Consider the following 23324-nt stretch of genomic DNA (forward strand, 5'->3'; position numbering starts at 1 on the left):
TTAATAGAACCAGACCCAAAATCAAGACCAAGTAACAGTTCAAATGGTTCAACCATCTAAGTCAACAATGAGTTAAAAACAATATAAATGAACCCAAGTCATGAACCCCTTCCACCACCCCAAAGTAGGGTTTGATTCAATCCCAAGTCTCACCTACAACGAGAGGCCTTACCAACCAGCCGGTTGGCACTTTGCAGATTATATTCTCCATTTTCAATCCTATCTTTAAACATCAGCAAGTTACAACAAAATCAGATTAGTTAATGAGAAGAATGGAACAGGAACTCATTTGGTTGACCTGAGGCATATGCCAGAGGCGTTGACACCTCTGAGGTGTATGCCTCTTGCGCCTCATGCACATCTGAAATGAAAATACAGAAAAAAAAAAAAAAAGGAAAGGAAAAGAAAAAGAAAGGGAAAGAAAAGGAAAGGAAAGAGAAGAAAAAAAAAAAGAGAAAAGGAAAGAAAAGAAAAGATAAGGGGAAAGAAAATGATTTGCCCCCTATCCCTTCGGCTGAGGTGCTTCGCACCCCAGACCCCCCCGCCCCCTTTTCGACAAGATCCCCCTATTGAACTACTGTTATGCATTTTTATTCTTTTTAATATAAAAGATTTTTATTAAAAATAAAGAAAAAATAAAACCCCCCTTCTTTTTCATCATCCTCTTAACCCCCTTCCTCTTAAGGAGGCTTATGCCCCCCCCCCATGTTCGGGAGGTTTACGCCTCTTGCATTCTGAATTATGCCTCATGCCTCTAGGTAATGGAATGCCTCGCATCACGCCTTTGCGTTTTAAAACACTGCTGATGATGAAAAAATATAGAATTCCATGGCTTTGCATGAGTTCCTTGATCAGAAAATTAATTAAAGATTCCTGGTACCTTAACAACTATGCCGAAAGCTACATCTGATGAGGAGAGTATGACTTTGAATACCAACTACAACCTCAGTTGGACTCATTACAATTCAACTGTCTGAGATCTGTATGCATTAAGTAGAACCGAGTTTCGTGGTTATTTCCAATGTTCAGAAATGTCTTCTCTACTCAGGTTATATATCGTTTGGGTCATCATTTCTTAGTCCTCAGCGGGACATATTTTCAGGGTTTAAGTTGGACATGTCCAGCCAGCCCAGCCACAGCCAGCAGGCATTTGACCTGACCAGACGCATTAAGAATATATCTGATTTGGTTAGAGAAGAAGCCATCGAGAGTTGAACCGGCCAAGAGACAAACTACGAGTGCATGCAACTCGACATTCAGGGAGCTGAGATTGCTTTTTGTTTCCTTTTATTTTTTCCATCGTCGTTTATATAGTAGTTTCAAAAATCAAAAAGAAGGATTTGAAGATAGGAACGAAGAATTTGGAATTTGAACAATTGACTCGTCCAACTATAGATCCTTGGCTGCGTTTGTTTTATTGGGCTTTGAAGGAATGGATTTCTTTAACTTGATCAAGGCAAAATTCTTCTTTGTGGTGGGTTTGGCAATGTTTGGTGAACTATACATTCAGCTGTCGTCCTATTTAATATTAGCAATCACAGCCTTGTAAAGGTACTAAGGCTTATCTGTCTGCTTCATCAACAAAAATAGTTTTGGACTATTGCTACTCTATTCAATAAAATAAATAATAAGAAAATAAAAAAATAAACTAAAGGAGAGATGTTAAGAAACAACGAAGTTAGATCAATAATTAAAATTTAAAATGTTGATATGATACATCTGATACTCTGATACATTTGAATATATTGATGCATAAGTTTTTTTTTTTTTTTATTTTAGAATGATGGATAGGATCTTAATATATATAAAATTAAAAAACAATTGTATTGTTCATATCCATCAATACATACGGATACCCACTTGAAGGTATCGGATATATCGGTATTTTAATCTTTAACATTTATTATATTTCCTTAAAGGATTCGACTATGATATAAAAAAAATATGGTATCTAAAAAACTTCTTACCAATCAACTGGAATCATAAACGTGATAGCCAATCAGGTGTTATTTATCAAAATTCATGGGTGGATTTTGATTGATTAAAACTCTTTCCATACCATATCTTTTTCGTATCATAAATTTTCCCTTCTTTAAAAAAAAAAAACCATATTTACAGATTCAAAGTTCATTTTCTACTAAATATAGAGCAATGGAACAAAAAATATATTATTATAGTTAAGCGAAGCAGCCGGTGGTTTCATTTATTTATTTAAGACTGGTTCACTACTAATTGGATTGTTATATAATCAGTTGGTAAAGAAATTAAGATATATTCTACCAAGAAAAAGAAGTTAAGATATATTGCAATACTTTTTGTTCAAAGGTCATCAATCCTTGTGTACTTGGATGCAGGAAGATTGGACTATTGGAGCCTCAAAGCTCAGAGTCAGCAACGTTCGTCTGCTTGGCTCCCTACAAATAGTCAACATAACAGATCCAACATTTTACCTTTACACGTTATTATATATAGTAAAAAAAGCGAAACAAAAAACAAATTAGAAATTGGGATCACCCTTTAAGAGAGAACAAAGACCTTGAATTTTAATTTGGCTTTTTAATTAACAACTTGTTTATCCATTCTTTCTGCTTTTTCCCTTGCTTTTTTACTTGAAGCATGGTGGCACAATACTTTCAACCAGACTGTTGTAAGGTTTGGACTAGACCGGATGGTTGAACTAGTGACTCAATGAACTTTATAGGTTTTAAATAGTTAATGATTTGTATGGTTTGAGCAGGTTAATCCCCGGTTAATTTATCAATAAAACTGTGACCCAGTGTAGACCTGTAATGTGGGTTGTGCCTTGCTGGCACACAGATTATTTCCTACAAACTTTTCCTACGCACTCTCTACCGCCATGAATTGGAGCCACACATCTTTTAATTCATAATAGAGATGTATGGCTCTAATTCATGGCGGGTAGAGAGTGGGTAGAAAAAGTTTGTAGGAAATCTCGAATGCACTGTCACGGCATCGAATGTAAGCGGCCCAGATGCCATATGTGTCGTGTTGTGCCAGGCCATGCATGGGCATTATGGTCCCCCTCCCAGGTTAGGCTTGGCATGACCCGTGGCCTGGTTCCTAATTGTGCCGGCCGTGCTAGGGCTGAGGAACCAGATCATGGCTGGTCAGCCTGGGCCGGTTTTACTGTATTTCTTTTCTAGGCTTCCAGTTCCAGGTTCTAATGCAGTTTTTCACATTTCCTAAATTAAGAAAAATTTAAAGAATGAAAAAGTAAGATATAATAAGAGAAAATTAACATGAATAATAGATAATAAATTGGAAAAATTTGTCATTTCAAATTTAATGTTTACAAAAAAAAATAAATAATAAATTAAAAAATAATACAGTGGAGTTGATCATTGATTCACTCAAGCTGCTCTCTTCTTCCCTATTTCGGGTGAGATGCCATGTGTCTATACAAATGGCCAATGTCACCACTGTTGTGTAGCAGTTGAAATCATGTCTGTACTTTTTGCAAATTGTTCTTCTTCCCTTTGCAAATCATGTCTTCGGGTGAGACTGTACTTTTTACAGTCTCAAATATATTCCAAATTGCATTCCTTTGTAATCAAAGTGGGACCTGGTATTACTAGATTAGGCTTCGTCAACAAAAGGAAAAGGATTTTGAAAAGAGTCGACCATTGTAGAGAATAATAAAGATGAGAGTATATAATATAAGAAAGTATGAAAGTTGTTGTGATGAGAATGAGGGAAAGTAGGGGTATTTATAGAAGCCGCTGATTTGGGGGGTTAATTTGACTAAAATACCCTTCAAAACTAGCTATTTATGTTTGTTGGAAGTGGTATTTTGATAATTTTTAGGATTATAATTTTTTAGGATTATATGTTGAAAGTGGTATTTTGACACCCCCTAACGGTTATATTCTGTTGTGCGCTGCATGTGTGTGGTGTCGTGCCAGGTTGGGCTTTTTGATCGTGTTATGCCTTAGAGGCCCAGTCCACTCCATAGCCTAGGTCCAGCATGGCACGGTACTGTAGTGGCTAGGCCATGCCAAGCACGGTCCCTGTTGTGCTGGCCCACCACTGGCCCAGCCCACATTACAACTCTAGTTTTATGGTTCAAGCTCTCTTACATGGATTAATATAAGGACCGATGTTTAAAATTTTATATCAACAGTTTGTCGTTTAATTAAATAACCAAAATATTGATAAAAACAAGGAAAATTACCAAACACTCAAATCAAATTAATTAATAATTGAAAACGGTTCAATAAAAAGTCTTACAAAGAATCTAAATAAAATAGACTGAAGCATAAAAAGGTTTAAAATTTTGTAAATGACCCATTGGGAAAAAATAAGGATAAAAAATATTGATGCTCTTACCTTCTTTTTTTAATTTTGTATTGTGACATATCATTTTTATCTACAAAATATGGGTCTTATTTGGTTAAGATGCGGAGTCAAAGATTTTTCTTTTTTAAGGTAAATTTTGAAGCTCCAAAGAATCAATAATCAAAATAACTTTTGAGCAAAAGAAAAACAAAAAAAGAAAAAAACCACTTCCACCAATTTCATATATCAAAACTTTAAAATGATTCTTAAAATCACAAAGCTCATAGACTCTGAAAGCATGCCATTACTCGCCCATTGCCGCTAGGAATGTTGGTGGGTCAGATTAAGGGGGTGTTCTTTTTTTGGATTTTGAGATGAGGGAAAGTTGGTTAATAGGATTTTGGTTCCCATTGATTAATAATCTCATGTTCTTTCAACTAAACACAAAGTCAAAAAGAGCCCACACGCATATAGATAGACCTGCCAATAAATGCAGTAGCCTCTCAGACAAACGAAGCGAGTACATTAATGGAAATAGCAAGAAATAATAATTTGTCTCATTATCCCAGCATGTTGCACGTTTATCCGGTAGTTATGGCCATTATTTTTCTCTTTAATTTCCCTGTTTTCTGATAGGGACGACTCCGGCCGCATTACACTACACACACTGTTTTGTTTGTTGTGAGTGTTGTGACTTGTGAGTGGACTACTTAATTATCATTTATCAATTACATTAAATTCAAGCGTAAATTAGGGGTATCACACGGAAATTATTCAGTATAAACACTAGGGGTACAATTTAGGGTCTTTGTTGGGTTGAAAATTTGGACTGAAGCCAAAACCTAAATTCAAGTTGAAATGTGATTAATGGGGCAATTCAAGTTGCATATGCTGAAGTAATGGGTTTAGTAAGGTTATGCTTGGTTTGAAGGAAAAGGTAGAGAAAGAAAAAAAAATGTAAGGAAACTTTTATAAACCTTTTATAGTTTTTTTTCCCTTTTTTCCTTCCTTTTCTTTTTTTTTTTTTTTCAAATCAAACACAACCTAAAAATTAAGATAGTAAGAAATACAAGTGTACAAACTTAGTTATGTGATCGATCACATATAAACATATTTGCAATAGTGCCGCACTCAGACATGACACAACGCAAACCACTCAGATAGACCATAGAGCACCCCTCACACGGTCCTCACAGTACATTCCACCATACATTGAGAATATGTTCCTATCAATAAAATATGTTCCTATAATAAAATATGCAAATATGGAAAATGTTTCCAATATGCGATTAAGATGTTTTACGAGGATAGTGTAACACTCGGTGAGCAGCAGATCCCATGTGGCCCCCGTGAAAGAAATGCCACAGACCAACTTTTTTTTTTCAGATTAACAAATATAACACGCGGAAAAGAAAAACATAGAGAATCTACTAAATACTAATAAAAGGAGACCAACTTTTTCTTTTTAAGCACCGACCACTTAGACCATGCTTCATGGTTCAATCGCCAAATAGGGTTGCGGTTGATCCGATTACCCAACCCGGCCGATAATTGACATTATTGATTTTTCAACCCTAACAAGTCCCAAATCTCAAATTGGGTTGACATATTTTCTAATACCAACATTGACTTGTGTTGAGTTCAGACCGACGCATCACTAGAATATACTGACAAAATTGACACGTCTCTCCCAAACAGGAAATCAATCCTGCTGAGAGGGCGAGACAGTCCAATTGTGAGATTCATGCCAGACAAGTCTCATTTCATTCGAGACCACTATTATTTTGACTTTGATTTCTTTACACCTTTTTCGCTAACTCTTTCAAATATTCAGCGTTACTCAACCTGTCTCAACAAGAAACCTTGTAGTTTTATGTAGCTCCATGGTCTAACTCCAAGGATGATGTGGGCCCTCGCGAAATTTCTTTGCTATTTCGAGTAAGATTATTACTGTAAAAAAATAAAATAAAATTACGCAAATCTTCCTTCCTGGTGTTAACAGTAAAATTGAAGCGGCTTACGGCGAAACGTTAACCATTGACGACTGACGAAGGGTGTATTTCGTCCGTCGTCATCATCTGAGTCATGCTTTACAATTCGGGGCATTTTGGGCAGTTAAAATATGCCGACATCTATCTCTGCATTGGCCACACATAATGCACCATATGAACGGTTTTCAAAGATTACCGTACGCAACCACGGCCTGACCAAACCGTGTCTCTAGACTTTCCTGTTTTCAGTTCACCATTCAGTCATTCACCTGTTACCTTGCCTTCGGCGCAAAGAAAACAGAATCACGATTCGTCGGACCGTATAAATCCCAGGGTTTTTTTGTCATTTATCAGTAACGGAAGAGCAATGTGATATTAAAGTTAACGACCGTGTCGGGTCCATTCTTTTTTTTTTTTTTTTAAATTTCTCGACCAAATTCCAAAGACGAGGCCAGAGTTGCCACACTCGCTCTATCTCTATATATTTATTCATGTCTCCTTTGTAGTCCCATCTGTTGTTGCTTGTTGTCGCTTGTCTCCTTGCAATAAAGGCTTTATCGGAGCTTTATTCTGCGCTTTCGCTCTCTTTGTCTCTCCCCCCATGCAGATCGCATCGTTTCTTCCCGCTGAGAACTGTTTTGTTTTCCCGGCGATGGCGACAAGTGTCAATTTCGCCTGCAGCGGATCGCTTTTGAACCCTTCTACAAGGACTTTGGCCTCCGTTCAGACGCTAAACCCAGCCACATCCACCGAAACGAAGTTCAGCCATTACAGTATTTCCACCAACTCCGCACAGCTACCCGAGTGGGTAGACAATGTGGCGCCAGATCTCCGGTGGATGACTCAGAGGACCAGCTGGATCGGGTACGTCGCGGTTTGCGACGACAGGAAGGAGATCTCACGGATGGGAAGGCGAGATATACTAATCTCTCTCCGTGGAACTGCTACGTGTCTCGAATGGGCCGAGAACTTCAGGGGACTCCTGGTTCAGGTCCCTGGAGACGATTCCAATTCCGAGGACTCCGGCTCGTCCAGCCACGGCCCGAGCCCGCCCAAGGTGGAACAGGGATTCCGGGGCCTGTACAAGACCAGTGGGACGGACGTGCCAAGCCTGGCGGAATCAGTTGTGGAAGAGGTGCGTAGACTGATAGAGGTGTACAAGGGCGAGAGCCTGAGCATCACGGTCACGGGCCACAGCCTAGGCGCGGCCTTGGCCTTACTGGCCGCGGACGAATTAAGTACATGCGCGCCGAGTATGCCCCCGATTGCAGTTTTCTCGTTCGGCAGCCCGCGCGTAGGCAACCGGGGCTTCGCCAATCGGATCAGAAACAAGGGCGTGAGGGTGTTGCGTGTGGTGAACTCACAAGATGTGATCACAAAGGTTCCGGGAATGCCGGTGGTGGGAGAAGGGCTTGAGAACACGCCATTGTCATACTCGGACATAGGGACGGAGCTGAGGGTGGACAGCAAGATGTCGCCATATCTGAAGCCCAACGCCGATGTTGCATGCTGCCATGACTTGGAGGCATATCTCCATTTGGTGGATGGGTTCTTGGCATCAAATTGCCCATTCAGAGCAAACGCCAAGAGAAGTCTTGTGAGGTTGCTCAATGAGCAAGGCTCCAATGTGAAGAAACTGTATATAAGCAAAGCCAAGGACTTGAGATTGAACGTGGAAAAGCAGCAGGCACAATTTACAATCCCTACTTGTAGTTTACCAAGTCCGTCATGATTCATGACTCTCAATTCTTAATTCGTTATTCAAACAGGTATATAGATACATCTAATACCAACAGAAAGATCCTCAACCCTGTAAGATCCTTCAGTTCAATATAGAAAAACAATCTTTCAACGGTACTCAAATGTTTTCACTTTTAATTTGTTTTTCTTTCTCTCGTTTAATTCTTGTCGGGGTTGCTTTAATTCAGCAAGCCTTCAAATTGTATGTGATGGTGCGCCATCTGGCGGATCTCACGTGGCAGATGACTCGGATTCCCAATCAGATGTACATACTTTCCGTGGCCGAGCTGAATTTGGCCGAGTTAAGTCTGGCCGAGCTGTGTGATTTTGTGAGAGAGAGAATTGTTGGGCCCAGCCCATTATGGGATATTGACCCATATTATAGCCCACTCTCCTTCAGCCAACTGTTTTTTTTTTCAAAAAAAAAAAAAAAAAAGGAAAAACAAAAACTAGGGTTAGATTTTCTTTTGCGCGCGGCGTGTTGAAGAGAGAGAGGAAAAGAGAGAAATCGAAATACTGTGTAGATTTCTCAGTGCGCAGAGTTCATCAAACGGCTGAAACTTTCCGATCGAGCAGAAATTTGGACAGTAAGTGGATTACTCATTTTTCTTCATTATGAACGGTCGGATCTTTGATCGGAGCTCTGAATCGCCGGTTATTTGAGGTCGAACAGAAGTAACTCGTAGTTGTTCGGGAAAAGAAAACATTTTGCGGCAGTCTTCATCAATTATTCTGATCAAGGGTCATTTGTGGTTCGATTTGGCTGAAATTTGGTGGGATTGTTCGAAACTCACAGACCTACGATCGGAACGATAGAAATCTGATTTGGAATAGTGAAGGTCTCCATGTTGTGGCCTGAACAGTAGCCGTGTTTGTGAGTTTTTCTGACTGTTATTTTCACCGCTTTTGGTATTCTCGTTTGTATGTTTGAGAATCTGTATTTGCTCTAAGTTTGTGAGCATATTGTGGTGTTTGAGTTGCTGTAATTGTTACCTCAAGTTATTAGTGGAGATTTTTGGTTGGGTCTCCTTGGCCCCGTGGTTTTTACCCTTCACATTGAAGGGGTTTTCCACGTTAAATATCGTGTGTGTCTCTCTTTGCTGATATCTTGTTTGGAATTGTGATAGCTGAATATCTACAAGTTTTTATTTTTGGGAGAGAAATAGTTTGTGGATAAACTTTGTTTCTTCCCAACAAAGTGGTATCAGAGCCAAGTTATTTGTTTGTGGATTTGTTTGATTGCATGATGGAGTCTAATTATGGTAGAATGATTAGTTTGAATGGCACCAATTACCATAAGTGGAGAGGAAAAATGAATGATCTACTATTTGTGAAAAAGTTACATTTACCAGTTTTTTCTACTCAAAAACCTGAAAATAAATCAGATGAAGAATGAGTTTTTGAGCATGAGATGGTTTGTGGCTTTATTCGACAATGGGTAGATGATAATGTTTTGAATCATATTGCTAATGATTCGTATGCCAGAACCTTGTGGTATAAGCTTGAGACTTTGTATGCCTCTAAATCTGTGAACAATAAATTATTTCTGTTGAAACATGCTATGAATTTGATGTACAAGGAAGGTACTCCTATTTCTGATCACATAAGTGAATTTTAGGGGTGCTTTGATCAATTGTCCGACATGGGTATAAAATGAAGGTGAAATTTTGGGACTTTGGTTGCTTAATACTCTACCTGACTCTTGGGAAAATTTGCGCGTGACTTTGTCCAGTTCTGCTCCTGGTGGTGTAGTGACCTTGGAATATGTAAAAGCTGTTGTTTTGAATGAAGAAGTCAGACGACGAACTCAGCAAGCATCATCTTCTCAATCAGAGGTTTTGATTACTGAAAACAGTGGGAGAAGCAATGATAGAGACCGAGGACAATGTAACAGAGGTAAAAGTAAGGCTAGAAGCAAATCAAGGTCTAAGTACAAAAACCTTGAATGCAACTATTGTGGTAAAAAGGGACATATCAAAAGATTTTGTTTTCAGCTGAAGAAAGACAATAAAGGTAACAAAGGTAAGCAACAAAATAAAGATAATGACAATGATGATCGTGTTGCCACCACCACTATAGGCGATCTTGTGATTGTCTGTGATGAGAATTTGATTAATATTGCTTGTGATGAGACAAGTTGGGTTGTTGACAGTGGTGCCTGTTTTTATGTTATATCGAGAAAGGATTTTTTCACATCTTATACTCCAGGTGATTATGGGGTTTTAAAGATGGGTAATAATGGTTTGTCAAAGGTGATTGGCATTTGCACTATTTGTCTAAAAACAAGTAATGGGACTGAATTGATTTTGAAAAATGGCAGACATGCACCAGACATTCATTTGCATCTGATTTCTACCAGTGTTCTTGATGATGATGATTATGTTAGTACCTTTGGTAATGGACAATGGAAACTCTCGAAAGGTTCTTTGGTTGTGGCACGTGGAAAGAAGTGTTCTAGTCTATACTGGACCAAGACTTCAGTTTCCATTGATGGTGTGAATGCAGTTGAGTGTGATAAATCATCAGTGTTATGGCACAAAAGACTAAGCCACATCAGTGAGAAGGGACTTGATTGTTTGGCGAGGAAGAATCTACTTTCAGGTTTGAAAGGTGCAAGGTTAGAAAAGTGTGCTCATTGCTTGGCTGGGAAACAAAATAGAGTCTCTTTCAAGAGTCATCCTCCCTCTAGGAAATCAGAGTTGCTTGAGTTGGTGCATTCAGATCTCTGCGGTCCGATGAAGACAAAAACATTTGGTGGTGCATTTTATTTTGTTACTTTTATTGATGATCATTCAAGGAAACTTGGGGTTTATGTCTTGAAGAGTAAAGACCAGGTACTTGGTGTCTTTAAGCAGTTCCAGGCTTCTGTTGAGAGGGAAACAGGGAAGAAACTGAAATGTATTCGCACTGATAATGGGGGTGAATATTTTGGACCATTTGATGAGTACTGCAGGCAGCAGGGCATTAGACACCAGAAGACGCCCCCTAAGACTCCTCAGCTTAATGGCCTGGCAGAGAGGATGAACAGGACGTTGATGGAGAGAGTTAGATGTTTGCTTTTAGAAGCAAAGCTGCCTGGATCTTTTTGGGGTGAGGCTTTATATACTGTTGCACATGTTATTAATTTATCTCCTGTTGTTGCTTTGCAAGCTGATGTTTCTGACAGAGTGTGGTATGGAAAAGATGTATCCTATGACCACTTGCGTGTCTTTGGCTGTAAAGCATTTGTGCATGTGCCAAAAGATTAAAGTTCTAAATTAGATGTCAAGACAAGTCAATGTATCTTCATTGGCTATGGTCACGATGAATTTGGCTATAGATTGTACAATCCAGTTGAAAAGAAACTTGTAAGAAGTCGTGATGTTATTTTTTTGGAGGATCAGACCATTGAGGATATTGATAAGGCGGAGAAATCAGAGTCTTCAAGTACTGATGGATTGGTTGATCTTAATCCAGTTCCTGAGACACATACGCCCAGTGTAGCTAAGTTTGGTAATCATGATGATGGCCAGAATCATATTCATGATGATTTGGTTGAAGATAATGATGATGATGTTGCTGATGATATTGATGCTTCTACCAGTGGTGCTATTGGTGAACCTGTTGCCCCACTTAGAATGTCTTCTAGACAGCATATTCCCTCTAATCGCTATTCGTCTAATGAATATGTGCTTCTCACTGATGGGGAGAACCTGATTGCTACAAAGAGGCTATGGAGTCTGAGCACAAGAAAGAATGGGTTGCCGCTATGAATGATGAGATGAAATCTTTGGTTGACAATCATACTTTTGAGCTGGTCAAGTTGCCTAAGGATAGGAAAGCTTTGCAAAATCGGTGGGTTTACAGGTTAAAGACTGAGGAGAATACTTCTAATCCATGATACAAAGCTAAATTAGTTGTCAAAGGCTATCGTCAGAAAAAGGGAATTGACTTTGAGGAGATTTTCTCGCATGTTGTCAAAATGTCTTCTATCCGAGTTGTTCTTGGTTTGGCAGCCAGTCTTGATTTAGAGGTTGAACAGATGGATGTAAAAACTGCTTTCCTTCACGGTGATTTGGAGGAGGAAATTTACATGGAGCAACCAGAATGTTTCGTGGTGAAGGGTAAAGAATACTATGTCTGCAGATTGAAGAAAAGTCTATATGGGTTGAAACAAGCCCCGAGACAATGGTACAAGAAGTTTGAGTTTGTTATGATCCATTAGGGATTCAAGAAGACAACCTCAGACCATTGTGTTTTTGTGCAGAAGTTTTCTGATAATGACTTCATAATTTTATTGCTCTATGTCGATGACATGTTGATTGTTGGTCATAACTGTTCTAGAATTGGCAGGTTGAAAAATGAGCTTAGTAAGTCTTTTGCAATGAAAGACTTGGGACCAGCAAGACACATACTTGGCATGCAGATTACTCGTGACAGAGAGGCCAAGAAGTTGTGGTTATCTCAAGAGAAGTATATTGAGAAAATACTTCAGCGGTTTCATATGGATAAGGCTAAGGTGGTAAGTACACCTCTTGCTTTACACTTTAAGCTTAGTACTAGACAAGCTCCTTCTAGTGATAAAGAAAAAGGAGAAATGCAACGTATTCCTTATGCATCTGCAGTAGGAAGTTTAATGTATGGAATGGTTTGCACAAGGCCTGATATAGCTCATGCAGTTGGTGTTGTTAGTCATTTTCTATCCAATCCAAATAAAGAACATTGGACTGCTGTGAAGTGGATATTGAGATATCACCGGGGTACTTCTAGTTTAAAACTCTGTTTTAGAATTGGGAAACCTATTCTTTGTAGTTTTACAGATTCAGACATGGCTGGGGATGTTGATTCTAGAAAGTCTACTTCTGGTTATTTGATTACCTTTGCAGGGGGAGCTGTGGCCTGGCAGTCTAGGTTGCAGAAGTGTGTTGCATTGTCTACGACTGAGGCTGAGTCCATCGCTATTACTGAAGCATGTAAGGAGTTGCTGTGGATGAAAAAGTTTGTGCATGAACTTGGTTTCACTCAAAAGAGGTATGTCTTATATTGTGATAGTCAGAGTGCTATTCATCTTGGTAAGAATCCAACATTTCATAATAGATCGAAGCATATTGATGTAAGATATCATTGGATTCGAAATGTTTTGAACTCCAAGTTGATTGAACTTGAAAAGATTCACACTGACAAAAATGCTGCTGACGTGATGACAAAAGTGGTGCCTCGAGAGAAACTTGAACTGTGTGCCGGAGCAGCCGGCCTTAAATTTGCATAGATGCCTTTTTTGAAGTGTCTCCCTTCTCTCATGGGCTGGAGGGGGAGAATTGTTGGGCCCAGCCCATTATGGGATATTGACCCATATTATAGCCCACTCTCCTTCAGCCAACTGTTTTTTTTTTCAAAAAAAAAAAAAAAGGAAAAACAAAAACTAGGGTTAGATTTTCTTTTGCGCGCGGCGTGTTGAAGAGAGAGAGGAAAAGAGAGAAATCGAAATACTGTGCAGATTTCTCAGTGCGCAGAGTTCATCAAACGGCTGAAACTTTCCGATCCACCGTCCGATCGAGCAGAAATTTGGACAGTAAGTGGATAACTCATTTTTCTTCATTATGAACGGTCAGATCATTGATCTGAGCTCTGAATCGCCGGTTATTTGAGGTCGAACAGAAGCAACTCGTAGTTGTTCGGGAAAAGAAAACATTTCGCGGAAGTATTCATCAATTATTCTGATCAAGGATCATTTGTGGTTCGATTTGGCTGAAATTTGGTGGGATTGTTCGAAACTCACAGACCTACGATCGGAACGGTGGAGATCTGATTTGGAGTAGTGAAGGTCTCCACGTTGTGGCCTGAACAGTAGCTGCGTTTGTGAGTTTTTCTGACTGTTATTTTCACCGCTTTTGGAATTCTCGTTTGTATGTTTGAGAATCTGTATTTGCTCTAAGTTTGTGAGCATATTGTGGTGTTTGAGTTGCTGTAATTGTTACCTCAAGTTATTAGTGGAGATTTTTTGTTGGGTCTCCTTGGCCCCGTGGTTTTTACCCTTCACATTGGAGGGGTTTTCCATGTTAAATATCATGTGTGTCTCTCTTTGCTTGGCTTATGATTGTTTTTGTTGATATCTTGTTTGGAATTGTGATAGCTGAATATCTACAAGTTTTTATTTTTGAGAGAGAAATAGTTTGTGGATAAACTTAGTTTCTTCCCAACAAGAATTAGAGTGCCCGGTTGCTTTTACTCAAAGTGGACACTCCAATGCTTAAGTCAACAAGGAGTTCTTAGGAAATTAGAGAGTGTGAAAGCTTAATTGTGCATATCTCTTCAGGTGGAAATGAGACCTTTATATAGGTGTAAATGGTCTAAGACTTCCAGTAATGGGTCCCTGACTCCCAGACCTCCTGTAATGGGTCCCTGACTCCCAAACGGTTAGTAAAATTCAGAGAATAGTCAAAACCATTGACTTATTCAAAAACCATCTGACCCAAACGGTTGGTCCGTTGACACATTTGACTCAATGACCAAGTTGTGGGTTGTACACTAAATGTGTATGCAAACTTTCGAAGGCCGTAACTTTGCACTCCGATGTTCGATTTAACTGATCATTTTTATTTATTTTGGATAACTTTTTGAGATCTAGGTGTCCCAAAGTGACCTAGGTGCCTTATCAGTTATTTTCTAAAAAAAAAACATTTTTGGCCTCAAATCGGAATTTTTAATATGTTTTACAAATAAAAATATAACCTTAATAAAATATTAAAATTGATAGAAAAATACTACATAAATTATATATTAATAAACTAAATATTTTAAACTAATATTATCTTATATATTATTTATCAAATTTATCATTTCAAGCATAAAAAATTAAGAAAATACTATAAACATTTAATCAACTAATTAGTTCCGGATCTGAATTGATTTGAGAATAGATAGATAAAAACTAAAAGCGACCCAATAATTAATTGAAACAAAAACTATTAAAATTGATTTGGTCCTTTCAAATCCGCCAGCTAAACCCGATCCATTGACAGCCCTAATTTTTCCTATTATAATCTGAAAAAATGAATTTGCTCTAACTTAACCAGCGGTATCCCATAACGACGCGCCTTTAAGCTTGTAATATAGACTATCATGTGATATTCTTTATTAATGAATTGGCTAAAGGCACATCAGACATTCCTGCAAGTCCCAATCTCTTTAATATTCTTTATTAATAAAATAATGATAAAATCTTTAGAGAAAAAACTAATATATTAATAAATTTTAATGAAAAGTATCCGAAGAAGGTCCACTTCTCCCTTTATCGCTTTTCATTGTATACCTTCATCTATGATATAAAAGAAAAGGCGATCACTTTTTTTATTTAAAAATTAAAAGCATTCATCCCAAGTGGATTGAAAAAGCAAAAGAACTGCAGTTACGCTTCTATTGTTCTTGAATTGCTTTTTCTTTCCAATAGTTTTTAGTGTATGCACGTTTTGTTCGTTTGATAGAATTGAGCGCGTCTGGTCCTACAAAGTTTGGGCTACCTTCCGCAGCACGTTTTTTAGGTTTGAAGTTCGATCAATCACTTTCTGTAAATACAAATAAGATGTTTCCTTCATATTTCATCTTTGGCACCCATGGCAAATAGGAGAAGCGAGAAATGATCGGCCTCTCTATTTTGCCTTTTTTTTTTTTTCTTTCACTGTTCTTCTCCAATCAACCCTAAAGAGACTCTACATCTTTGAAGTCAATTGGATCGATCACTTTCTGTAAATACAAATCAGATCTTTCCTTCATCTTTAATCTTTGACATCCATGGCAAATAGGAGAAGCAAGAAACGATCGATCGGCCTCTATTTTGCCTTTTTTTTTTCTTTTTCTCTGTTCTTCTCCAATCAACCCTAAAGAAACTCTACATCTTTGTTCCATCACTAGCTGTCATGATCTCTCGTCCAGAGCCCCTTCCACCAGCATCAAAGAAGATTTGCAGCGGTTCTACTCACCACCGATAGGAGGATTTTTGTGGATGCCTATATTACTTAGTCTCTTCAACTGCTTGTGGTGTAGGCGCTACGGCATTACCTCTTCGCCAAATACCTCGATTTAGGCCTTCTGATCTCATTGTACAAAGAAGTCCTAGTTTGAGCCGATAAGCAAGGTTCAATTAGGTGCAAGCTGTGGTGTTAGATTTTTCTTTTCTTTTTTTAGCTTTTGTATTGCTTTTGAGGATTTTTAATCCATGCAGATAGGGATGTAAATGGATCAGATCGGATTAGAATCAGGATATATTTGAATTTGATCCAACATGGTTTATGTTGGATCCTATAGGATCTTATAGGACTTGATTTGAATTCAAATTTTATTGGTAAGCCGGATCTTCATATTTGATCTGATTCAGCTTAATTTCCTTGAAACAAGATATGACACAATGCAACATGTGCACTTTAACATAATTTTTTCCATAAAAAGAAAAAGAAACTCTCAGACCATGACTACTAAAAGTTACCATTATGTTTAACACGTTGAGACGAAAAAAACCAAATAGTGAAACTCTTTCTTTGGAGGAGGGGAAGGGAAAGGGAGCTCCCTCAATGGGCAAAGAAAAGACATAAACTTCAAACTTCAGAGCATTGAATCAGTGCAAAATCCATGGAGATGAGAGGAAATTAAGGAGTGTTCAACAACATGTTGATTTTGTTTTTGAAGACAAAAACTACCAATCAGCAAAATTATATTGTTTTTACCGATATGAACCAACCATGTTGTCGAACACCCCCTAAAGCAGCAGGATAAATTAACAAATTTCTGACTTAAATTCCACTAATATTCTCTCTAGCCATGGGTCCACCTTCCGCAGTAGATGGTCTGCTTCTGAAGTGCAATTGATTCATAGTACCAACATAGAGTTGGCAACCAGGTAGGCATTTAAAGAACCAAACAAATGAAGAGAACAAACTAACGGACAAGTCATTGTTGTATACAAGGAGATCCATACCAAACTTTTGTCATAAATTGCATCTTTGGAAGCTCGAAACGATACCTATCTGCCAAAAAAAGACCAACATTAATAAGGCTACTTGTGAAGTTGTCGTAAACTGAATCAATTTTCTTCTCTCCTGACGAATACTAAACATTAAGCCTATTATAAAAGATAACAGAATTAAATCATGTTCTGTGACAAATGATTAACTTATCATTTTGTAGCTAAACGAGGATAGATCTTGCTTGATTTCCAAATTGGTCTGGTTCACATTTTTCCCTTTTTTTTATTTAGGTGAAGTTATTTTTTTTTCATGAATAAGGAATCATGATTTATTTATTTAGTGAAGTTAAGAACGAAATGTCAATGTTTGGACATTTAAAATAACCTTGTAGGCAATCCGTCTATGTTTTAGAGGGGTGAGTGGCTTCAATAAATCCCAGCAAGTAATCTCAAAAATTCTTTTTTTTTTCCAATTCCCAATCAAAGAGATCGGATTAAACAATTAACTTCCCTTCAAATTTATAAGAATCTCAAACTGAAGAATTTACAGGAATTTCTAACTTAATCTTCATAATTTTAGCAAAGCGCAAGAGACAAGCTGAGTAAGTATCTCAAGTTATTCCACAACGAATAGGTCAAGGGCACTTAAAACCCTAAAAGTTAATACTTTTCAATCAAAATTCAATAAAATTAATGAAATGTAACGAGAAATAGAAACTAAAACCCTAATTAATAAAAAGAAATAGATATACCGGACAATCTGATGTCGATTTTAGAAGTACCGCCTTCATAAGGAGTGCAGTACCGGCCGGTGATGGTTCCTGAGAGATGAGAGAGATCGCTTCCAAGGAGCATTATGTTGACCCCAAAGATAGTTGTGTCCCTGTTGCAATCCACCAATTCTTTCTGTACGCGCGAAAAGTCCACCATCTTCAACCGATTTCGTAAGACGAAAATGATAAGGAACCCACTTCGGAATTCTCTTGCCACGTTATCTTCTACCGAAACGAAAGATAAACACAAGACCTCAGACGCTCAGGGGTATAAAAATTATTTTATTATATTTTTAATGTCAGTTTTAATAGCTATTAAAATATTTATATTTGATTTACTCCATTCTAAAATTTAATTTTAATTATTATTTTTCATTTCATTTAATTTCCTATCATTTAATTCATATATTTAAGGTATTAATTCTCATTTTCTCTTATTAAATCTTATATTTTAAGTTATTTTTCATTAATAAATGATATTAGTTATATTTATGATAATATTTTTAATAATATAAGCTCATATATTTTAAAACTGACTCAAAAACAAAATCATAATCCCGATTGTGGCTAAATAATTCAACCATCTAAATAATCAAATTGATCAATGTATTAAGTCATGGTTGGGTAATAAAACATTTAAAATATAAATAAATATAGAAAATTACAAAAATGTAGACAAAATTAAATAGATTTATGATATTTTTATTAATCAAATTAAAAAAAAAAGTGTAATAAACAAGAATCATTTTTATTGATAATGAAAATTAAATACATAATTTAGATTTGATCAAAAGTGAAATTATTTTACTGTTTGGCAAAGATCAATATTTCAACTTTTGGGTCAAATGTGTTAACATATAATGTCATAAATAAATAATAAAAATTAATAACATATAAAAAATACATAAATTTTACAAAAACATATTCAAGCACATGTATAATATCATATAATTATCATATTAAACAAAAAGTAAGTGTAACATATTAAAACTATTTTTACACAGAAACATAAAAAAAAAATTATAAAAAAAATATTAAGCACATCTATAATTCTATATTTACACTACTATTAAAAATATGAATAAAATTGTGAAACTTTATTTTGAGTAAAATACTCAATTTTAAATTTAGTCCCTATTTAATTATGAGTTTTAAATCGTAAATTGAATTATTACTTTTCACCTTGTTCAATTCCCTTTATTTAAATCTTGCATTTCTTTGATAAATAAACAAAAAAGAAGATACACCAAAATGAGAAAACATTTCAAGAAGAAGAATCTAGCCAAGTAGGTAGCCCTGTCAATGATATTTAAAACTTCAAAACTTGATTTGATTATTTCATATTTGGATGAAGTGTTTATGTAATCAGATTTAGATTTTATAATCTGCATCCGATTAATAAATAAAAATAAAAATAAAAATCGTAAATTGAGTTATTACTTTTCACCTCGTTCAATTCCATTTATTTAAATCTTACGTTTCTTTGATAAATAAACAAAAAAAAAAGATACACCAAAATGATAAAACATTACAAGAAGAAGAATTTAGCCAAGTAGGTAACCCTGTCAATGATATTTAAAACTTCAAAACTTGATTCGATTATTACATATTTGGATGAGGTGCTTATGTAATCAGATTTGAATTTTGTAATATGCATCCAATTAATAAATAAAAATAAATACATATTTATAAAAAATTTTGGATACTTTATTATTACCATCATTATCATCTAGAATTGTCACATTCAAAGCACATCATGCTTAATAGTACATTTAAAAGTTTGATCAACGAAAACCATCATTTATTTATTTGATGAATTTTCTTAATGTATGCCTTAGTACAAGCTTTGATTGGGTAAAAATAGTATGTGGGAGCACTGTTCATTATACATGATACAAGAATAAACTGTGACTATATAAAGGAGAAAAATAAACAAAACAACACAAATCCCCGGTACAATGAAATGGGATTAAGAATGAATTGGCATGCATGCCACTTTAAGAAGAATGGTAGATGAGTTACCCCATTGTGTAACTCATAAAAAGGCCTTAAGACTCAGGAGTTAAGATCAGAATTGTATTCCTCGGGACCATCCAGAAACAGATGTCTAGCATTTCTGTTTGTTTTTTTTTTTTTTTTTTTTTTCAATCAACAGATGTTAGCACTTTATGTTTAAGTTCAGTTACTCATAAAAAGCAATTTATGATGCCGGAAGAGATTTGACCAATCAAACCCTGGGATAAATAATTGAATACCACCTTATTTTTGATATTTTTATGATATCGGATGATTTGTTTTATGGTACAATGTCTTCCCCAGGCCCCAGGTTTCTTATCTCTCCCTACCTTCTTTCTCTTCACACCTCCCCAAAAGTTATTCTTCTCTTCTTCCAACGTCTCTCTCTCCAAACCCAGTGAAGGTGATACTTCTAATTTTCAAAGTAATTACCCAATGCAGTGGCTTCTGTAATCCCTGTGACACAGAAAGGTACTTTAGGTTTGCATAAAACTTGTATTGAAAATCATGTTCCAACCAAGTTAATATTTCAGTTAATCAATTATTGCCCATTTCATTAAGAAAAATTCATACACTACTAAAGTTGCATAATGATTTTAGCCTGGGATGCAAGCAGCTTAATAGGGGTGTTCATCGTATGCTTCAAATTGCAAAATTGAACTGAACCAAATAAACCAATTTGATCAGCATTGATTTGGTTGATATTTTGCTAAATTGTGGTTTACGGTTTTGATTTGGTTTATTAGATTTTATAAATTGAACCAAATTATAAATTGTAAATCAAAATTATATATATTTACATACTTTAAAATTGGAAAATAGAAATCAGAATTCAGTCCTCACAAAACGGAGCTTACACCATATTCACAGCCACTTGCAGTTGTGCATTGAGAATATTTCCTTATGAATAAAAAACATAAAAGTACATAGATATTATCCTAATACACAATTGCTGGTGGCTGTGAGGATGGTGTGAGCATCATGTTTGTGAGGACTGATTCCGAATCCTGAAACTTGAGGGCCCGTTTGATTTACAATTGAAATAAGAATTGAAATGGTCTATTCCCATACCCTATTTGGTTTATGCAAGAATTGAAATGAGAATTAAAATTGAATCAGCTGTAATAGAATTTCATTCGTAATGGAGGGAGAGGGAATAACCATTCCCTCAAATGAGGAATGACATTTTAAGACCCCTAGTCTTGCAAACCAAATGGGTCATAAATCCTTTTTTATATATAATCTGCACACATTAGGTGCATTTTGACATGTATTATTTATTTATTTTTTTTTTTTTTTGTAAAGGAGATGTATCCATTTAAGTTATAAGAAAAGATGGCAATTCTTCTAAACTAGGATTAGTTTTGATAGATTCAAAAGTTTTCAATATTACCCAAGCTACTAAGCAAAATTATGATTCATGTATTAGATTATAAAGCTTGTGTTGTACGTGTATAAAAAAAATATATATTGAAGTTTTTTTATAGTAATTTTGATACTTGAATTCCTTCTTAAATGTACCCTGACGTATGTGTTTGATTATCCATTCAATAGAAGTGAAGTGGCTGTAATTTCAGATTTGTGAGAGGAGTACATTCTACTTATCCCTAGAAGAGGAAGAGAAATACAGCTCGCTCCCCAATAGGTTAGAAATAAAAGAGGGGCTGAGGGGGTGAGGATTCTGTACGATTACAATGAAAGAGAAAACTGCTACAATATTAGTTTATTACAATTAGACCTGTTCATCGGCCGGGTGGCCTGATGGCCCGGCCCGGCCCGGTTTGAACATGTTTATAGGCCTGTGGGTTTAAACTCGGGTCAAAAAGCCCGGTCCATAATAAATTCGAGCCGGATTCAGGTTTTGTCAAAATAACCCGGCCCAAGCCCAACCTAAAATTAGACTTAAAAAGGGTTATGTGATTATTGTCCATTTGATAATTTTTTTCATTTAAGAATGTAAAATTGTGTTTTAAAACGTAAACGTAAAAGAAAGGGAAAAAAACCATCTTGTAGGCCCATTGTTCATTTAAATATGAAAAAAATATATGAATTTTTAATTCTAATTTGAATAGGAAAAATTGTAATTTTTTTTATTAGGTCGGGCTTCGGGTTCAGGCTTCGGACTTTTTATCAGGGCCGGGCTCGGGCCCAAGTTATAGGCCCATTGGTCGGGTTCGGGCCTAGCATATTTCCATTAATGATGAGTAAAAGCCCGGCCCGAGCCTGACCCGGCCCAGCCCATGAACAGGTCTAATTACAACCTCTCTTATAATAAAACCATTGAACTGATGTAGTGCCGAATGCGCTATGGTGGTCCACTGACAGAAGGTCGACGATAGGCTTAGCATCATTTTCTAACAACTGTGTAATTAGAGAGGCTCACGTTGAGGGCCATCTTTAATCCTTCAAAACAAGGATATGAAGTGGAGTTGGAGACTCAGTACTGAGAGTAGTGTAGTGAGGGTAGGAGATTCAATTCTAAGAGAGAGACAACTCAAATAGCCCAGAAATGCTTCAGTGATGGAATCGCTCTGAGAAGAAGAGGGTTCAGATTGTAAAATAACCTTGTAGCTAGGCAGAAGCAGATAGATTCCCAGAGGGCGTGAGAGCCCCAAATGAGCTCATAATCAATGAATTAAATTAATATAATAATTATCTGTAAGAAAGATGAGATTAATCATCCACTAATCCCTTTTATTTTATTATTACCTCAAATACTTGTTTAACTTCCAAATTCCTTTTTAAGATCAATACTTTTACTACAGTATATTTTTGGTATTTTAGGAAAACAACTCCTTTGTTTATTTTTGCATTCTCATCCATAGACCTTGAAAATTTAATCAAAACATTACAACAAAAAATGAACACAAATTAATGACAAACCCACATCTAAAAAATTTCTATCCCCCATTATATATGGGGTCGGCTACATGAATCCACATCTAAAAAATTTCAATCCCCCTTTTCGTTTAATGATATATATATATCCATTTTTAAATTATGAATACTTAGGATCCGTTTGATTTGCAAGGTTTGCAATCAGAATCAAAATGGGCTATTCCAATTCCAATTATTTGATTGGGCGGAATTGGAATCCCATTCTCATTCCTGCTGGAATGGCATTCCCCCATTTGAGGGAATGGTCATTCCTTGCCCCTCCCTTAGGAATGAAATCCCATTTCTATTGATTTTAATTTGCATTCCTATTCTTGTCTGAACCAAACAGACTGGGAATGGATTATTCCGATTCCGATTTCAACTATGAACCAAACAGACCCTTAAATCATTTTTTACCACTACTCAATGAAAAAAAAGTCTTACTACTTCGACCCATGTCCTTTTTGGTCTATCTCGGGGCCCTTCTACAAGTGTTCTAGATGTTCCTTTTATGCAATTCTAAGATTATCCATGATCTTTTATTATATTTTATATCAAACACCATGTTGCATTAACACTTGAATAGCATAAGAGAATCTAACATATAGCAAGTTATATAATTGTGTGATGCCATTTTAATTTCTTGATTTGTACGTTTATGATCTACCAAAATGAGTTGTTTTCTTAAAATTT

At 36.3% G+C, this 23324-nt stretch overlaps 1 long non-coding RNA gene and 1 pseudogene across 2 annotated transcripts; one reads left to right on the plus strand and one right to left on the minus strand.

The window, feature by feature from the left end:
• Window positions 1-6582: 6582 nt before the first annotated feature.
• Window positions 6583-8150, plus strand: LOC148848351 (phospholipase A1-Ibeta2, chloroplastic pseudogene; annotated as a pseudogene). Its single transcript, XR_016101024.1, has one exon. The product of XR_016101024.1 is annotated as a phospholipase A1-Ibeta2, chloroplastic pseudogene (transcript).
• An 8253-nt stretch (window positions 8151-16403) lies between these two features.
• LOC148848352 (uncharacterized) lies at window positions 16404-17997 on the minus strand. Its single transcript, XR_016101197.1, has 2 exons — window positions 17718-17997; window positions 16404-17026 (listed from the first exon to the last, which is right to left on the minus strand). It is a non-coding gene; the product is annotated as an uncharacterized LOC148848352 (long non-coding RNA).
• Between the last annotated feature and the right edge of the window lie 5327 nt (window positions 17998-23324).

The sequence above is a fragment of the Nelumbo lutea genome, chromosome 6, assembly GCF_056320005.1.
Source record: "Nelumbo lutea isolate HS-2025 chromosome 6, American lotus-T2T, whole genome shotgun sequence".
NCBI lineage: Eukaryota > Viridiplantae > Streptophyta > Magnoliopsida > Proteales > Nelumbonaceae > Nelumbo > Nelumbo lutea.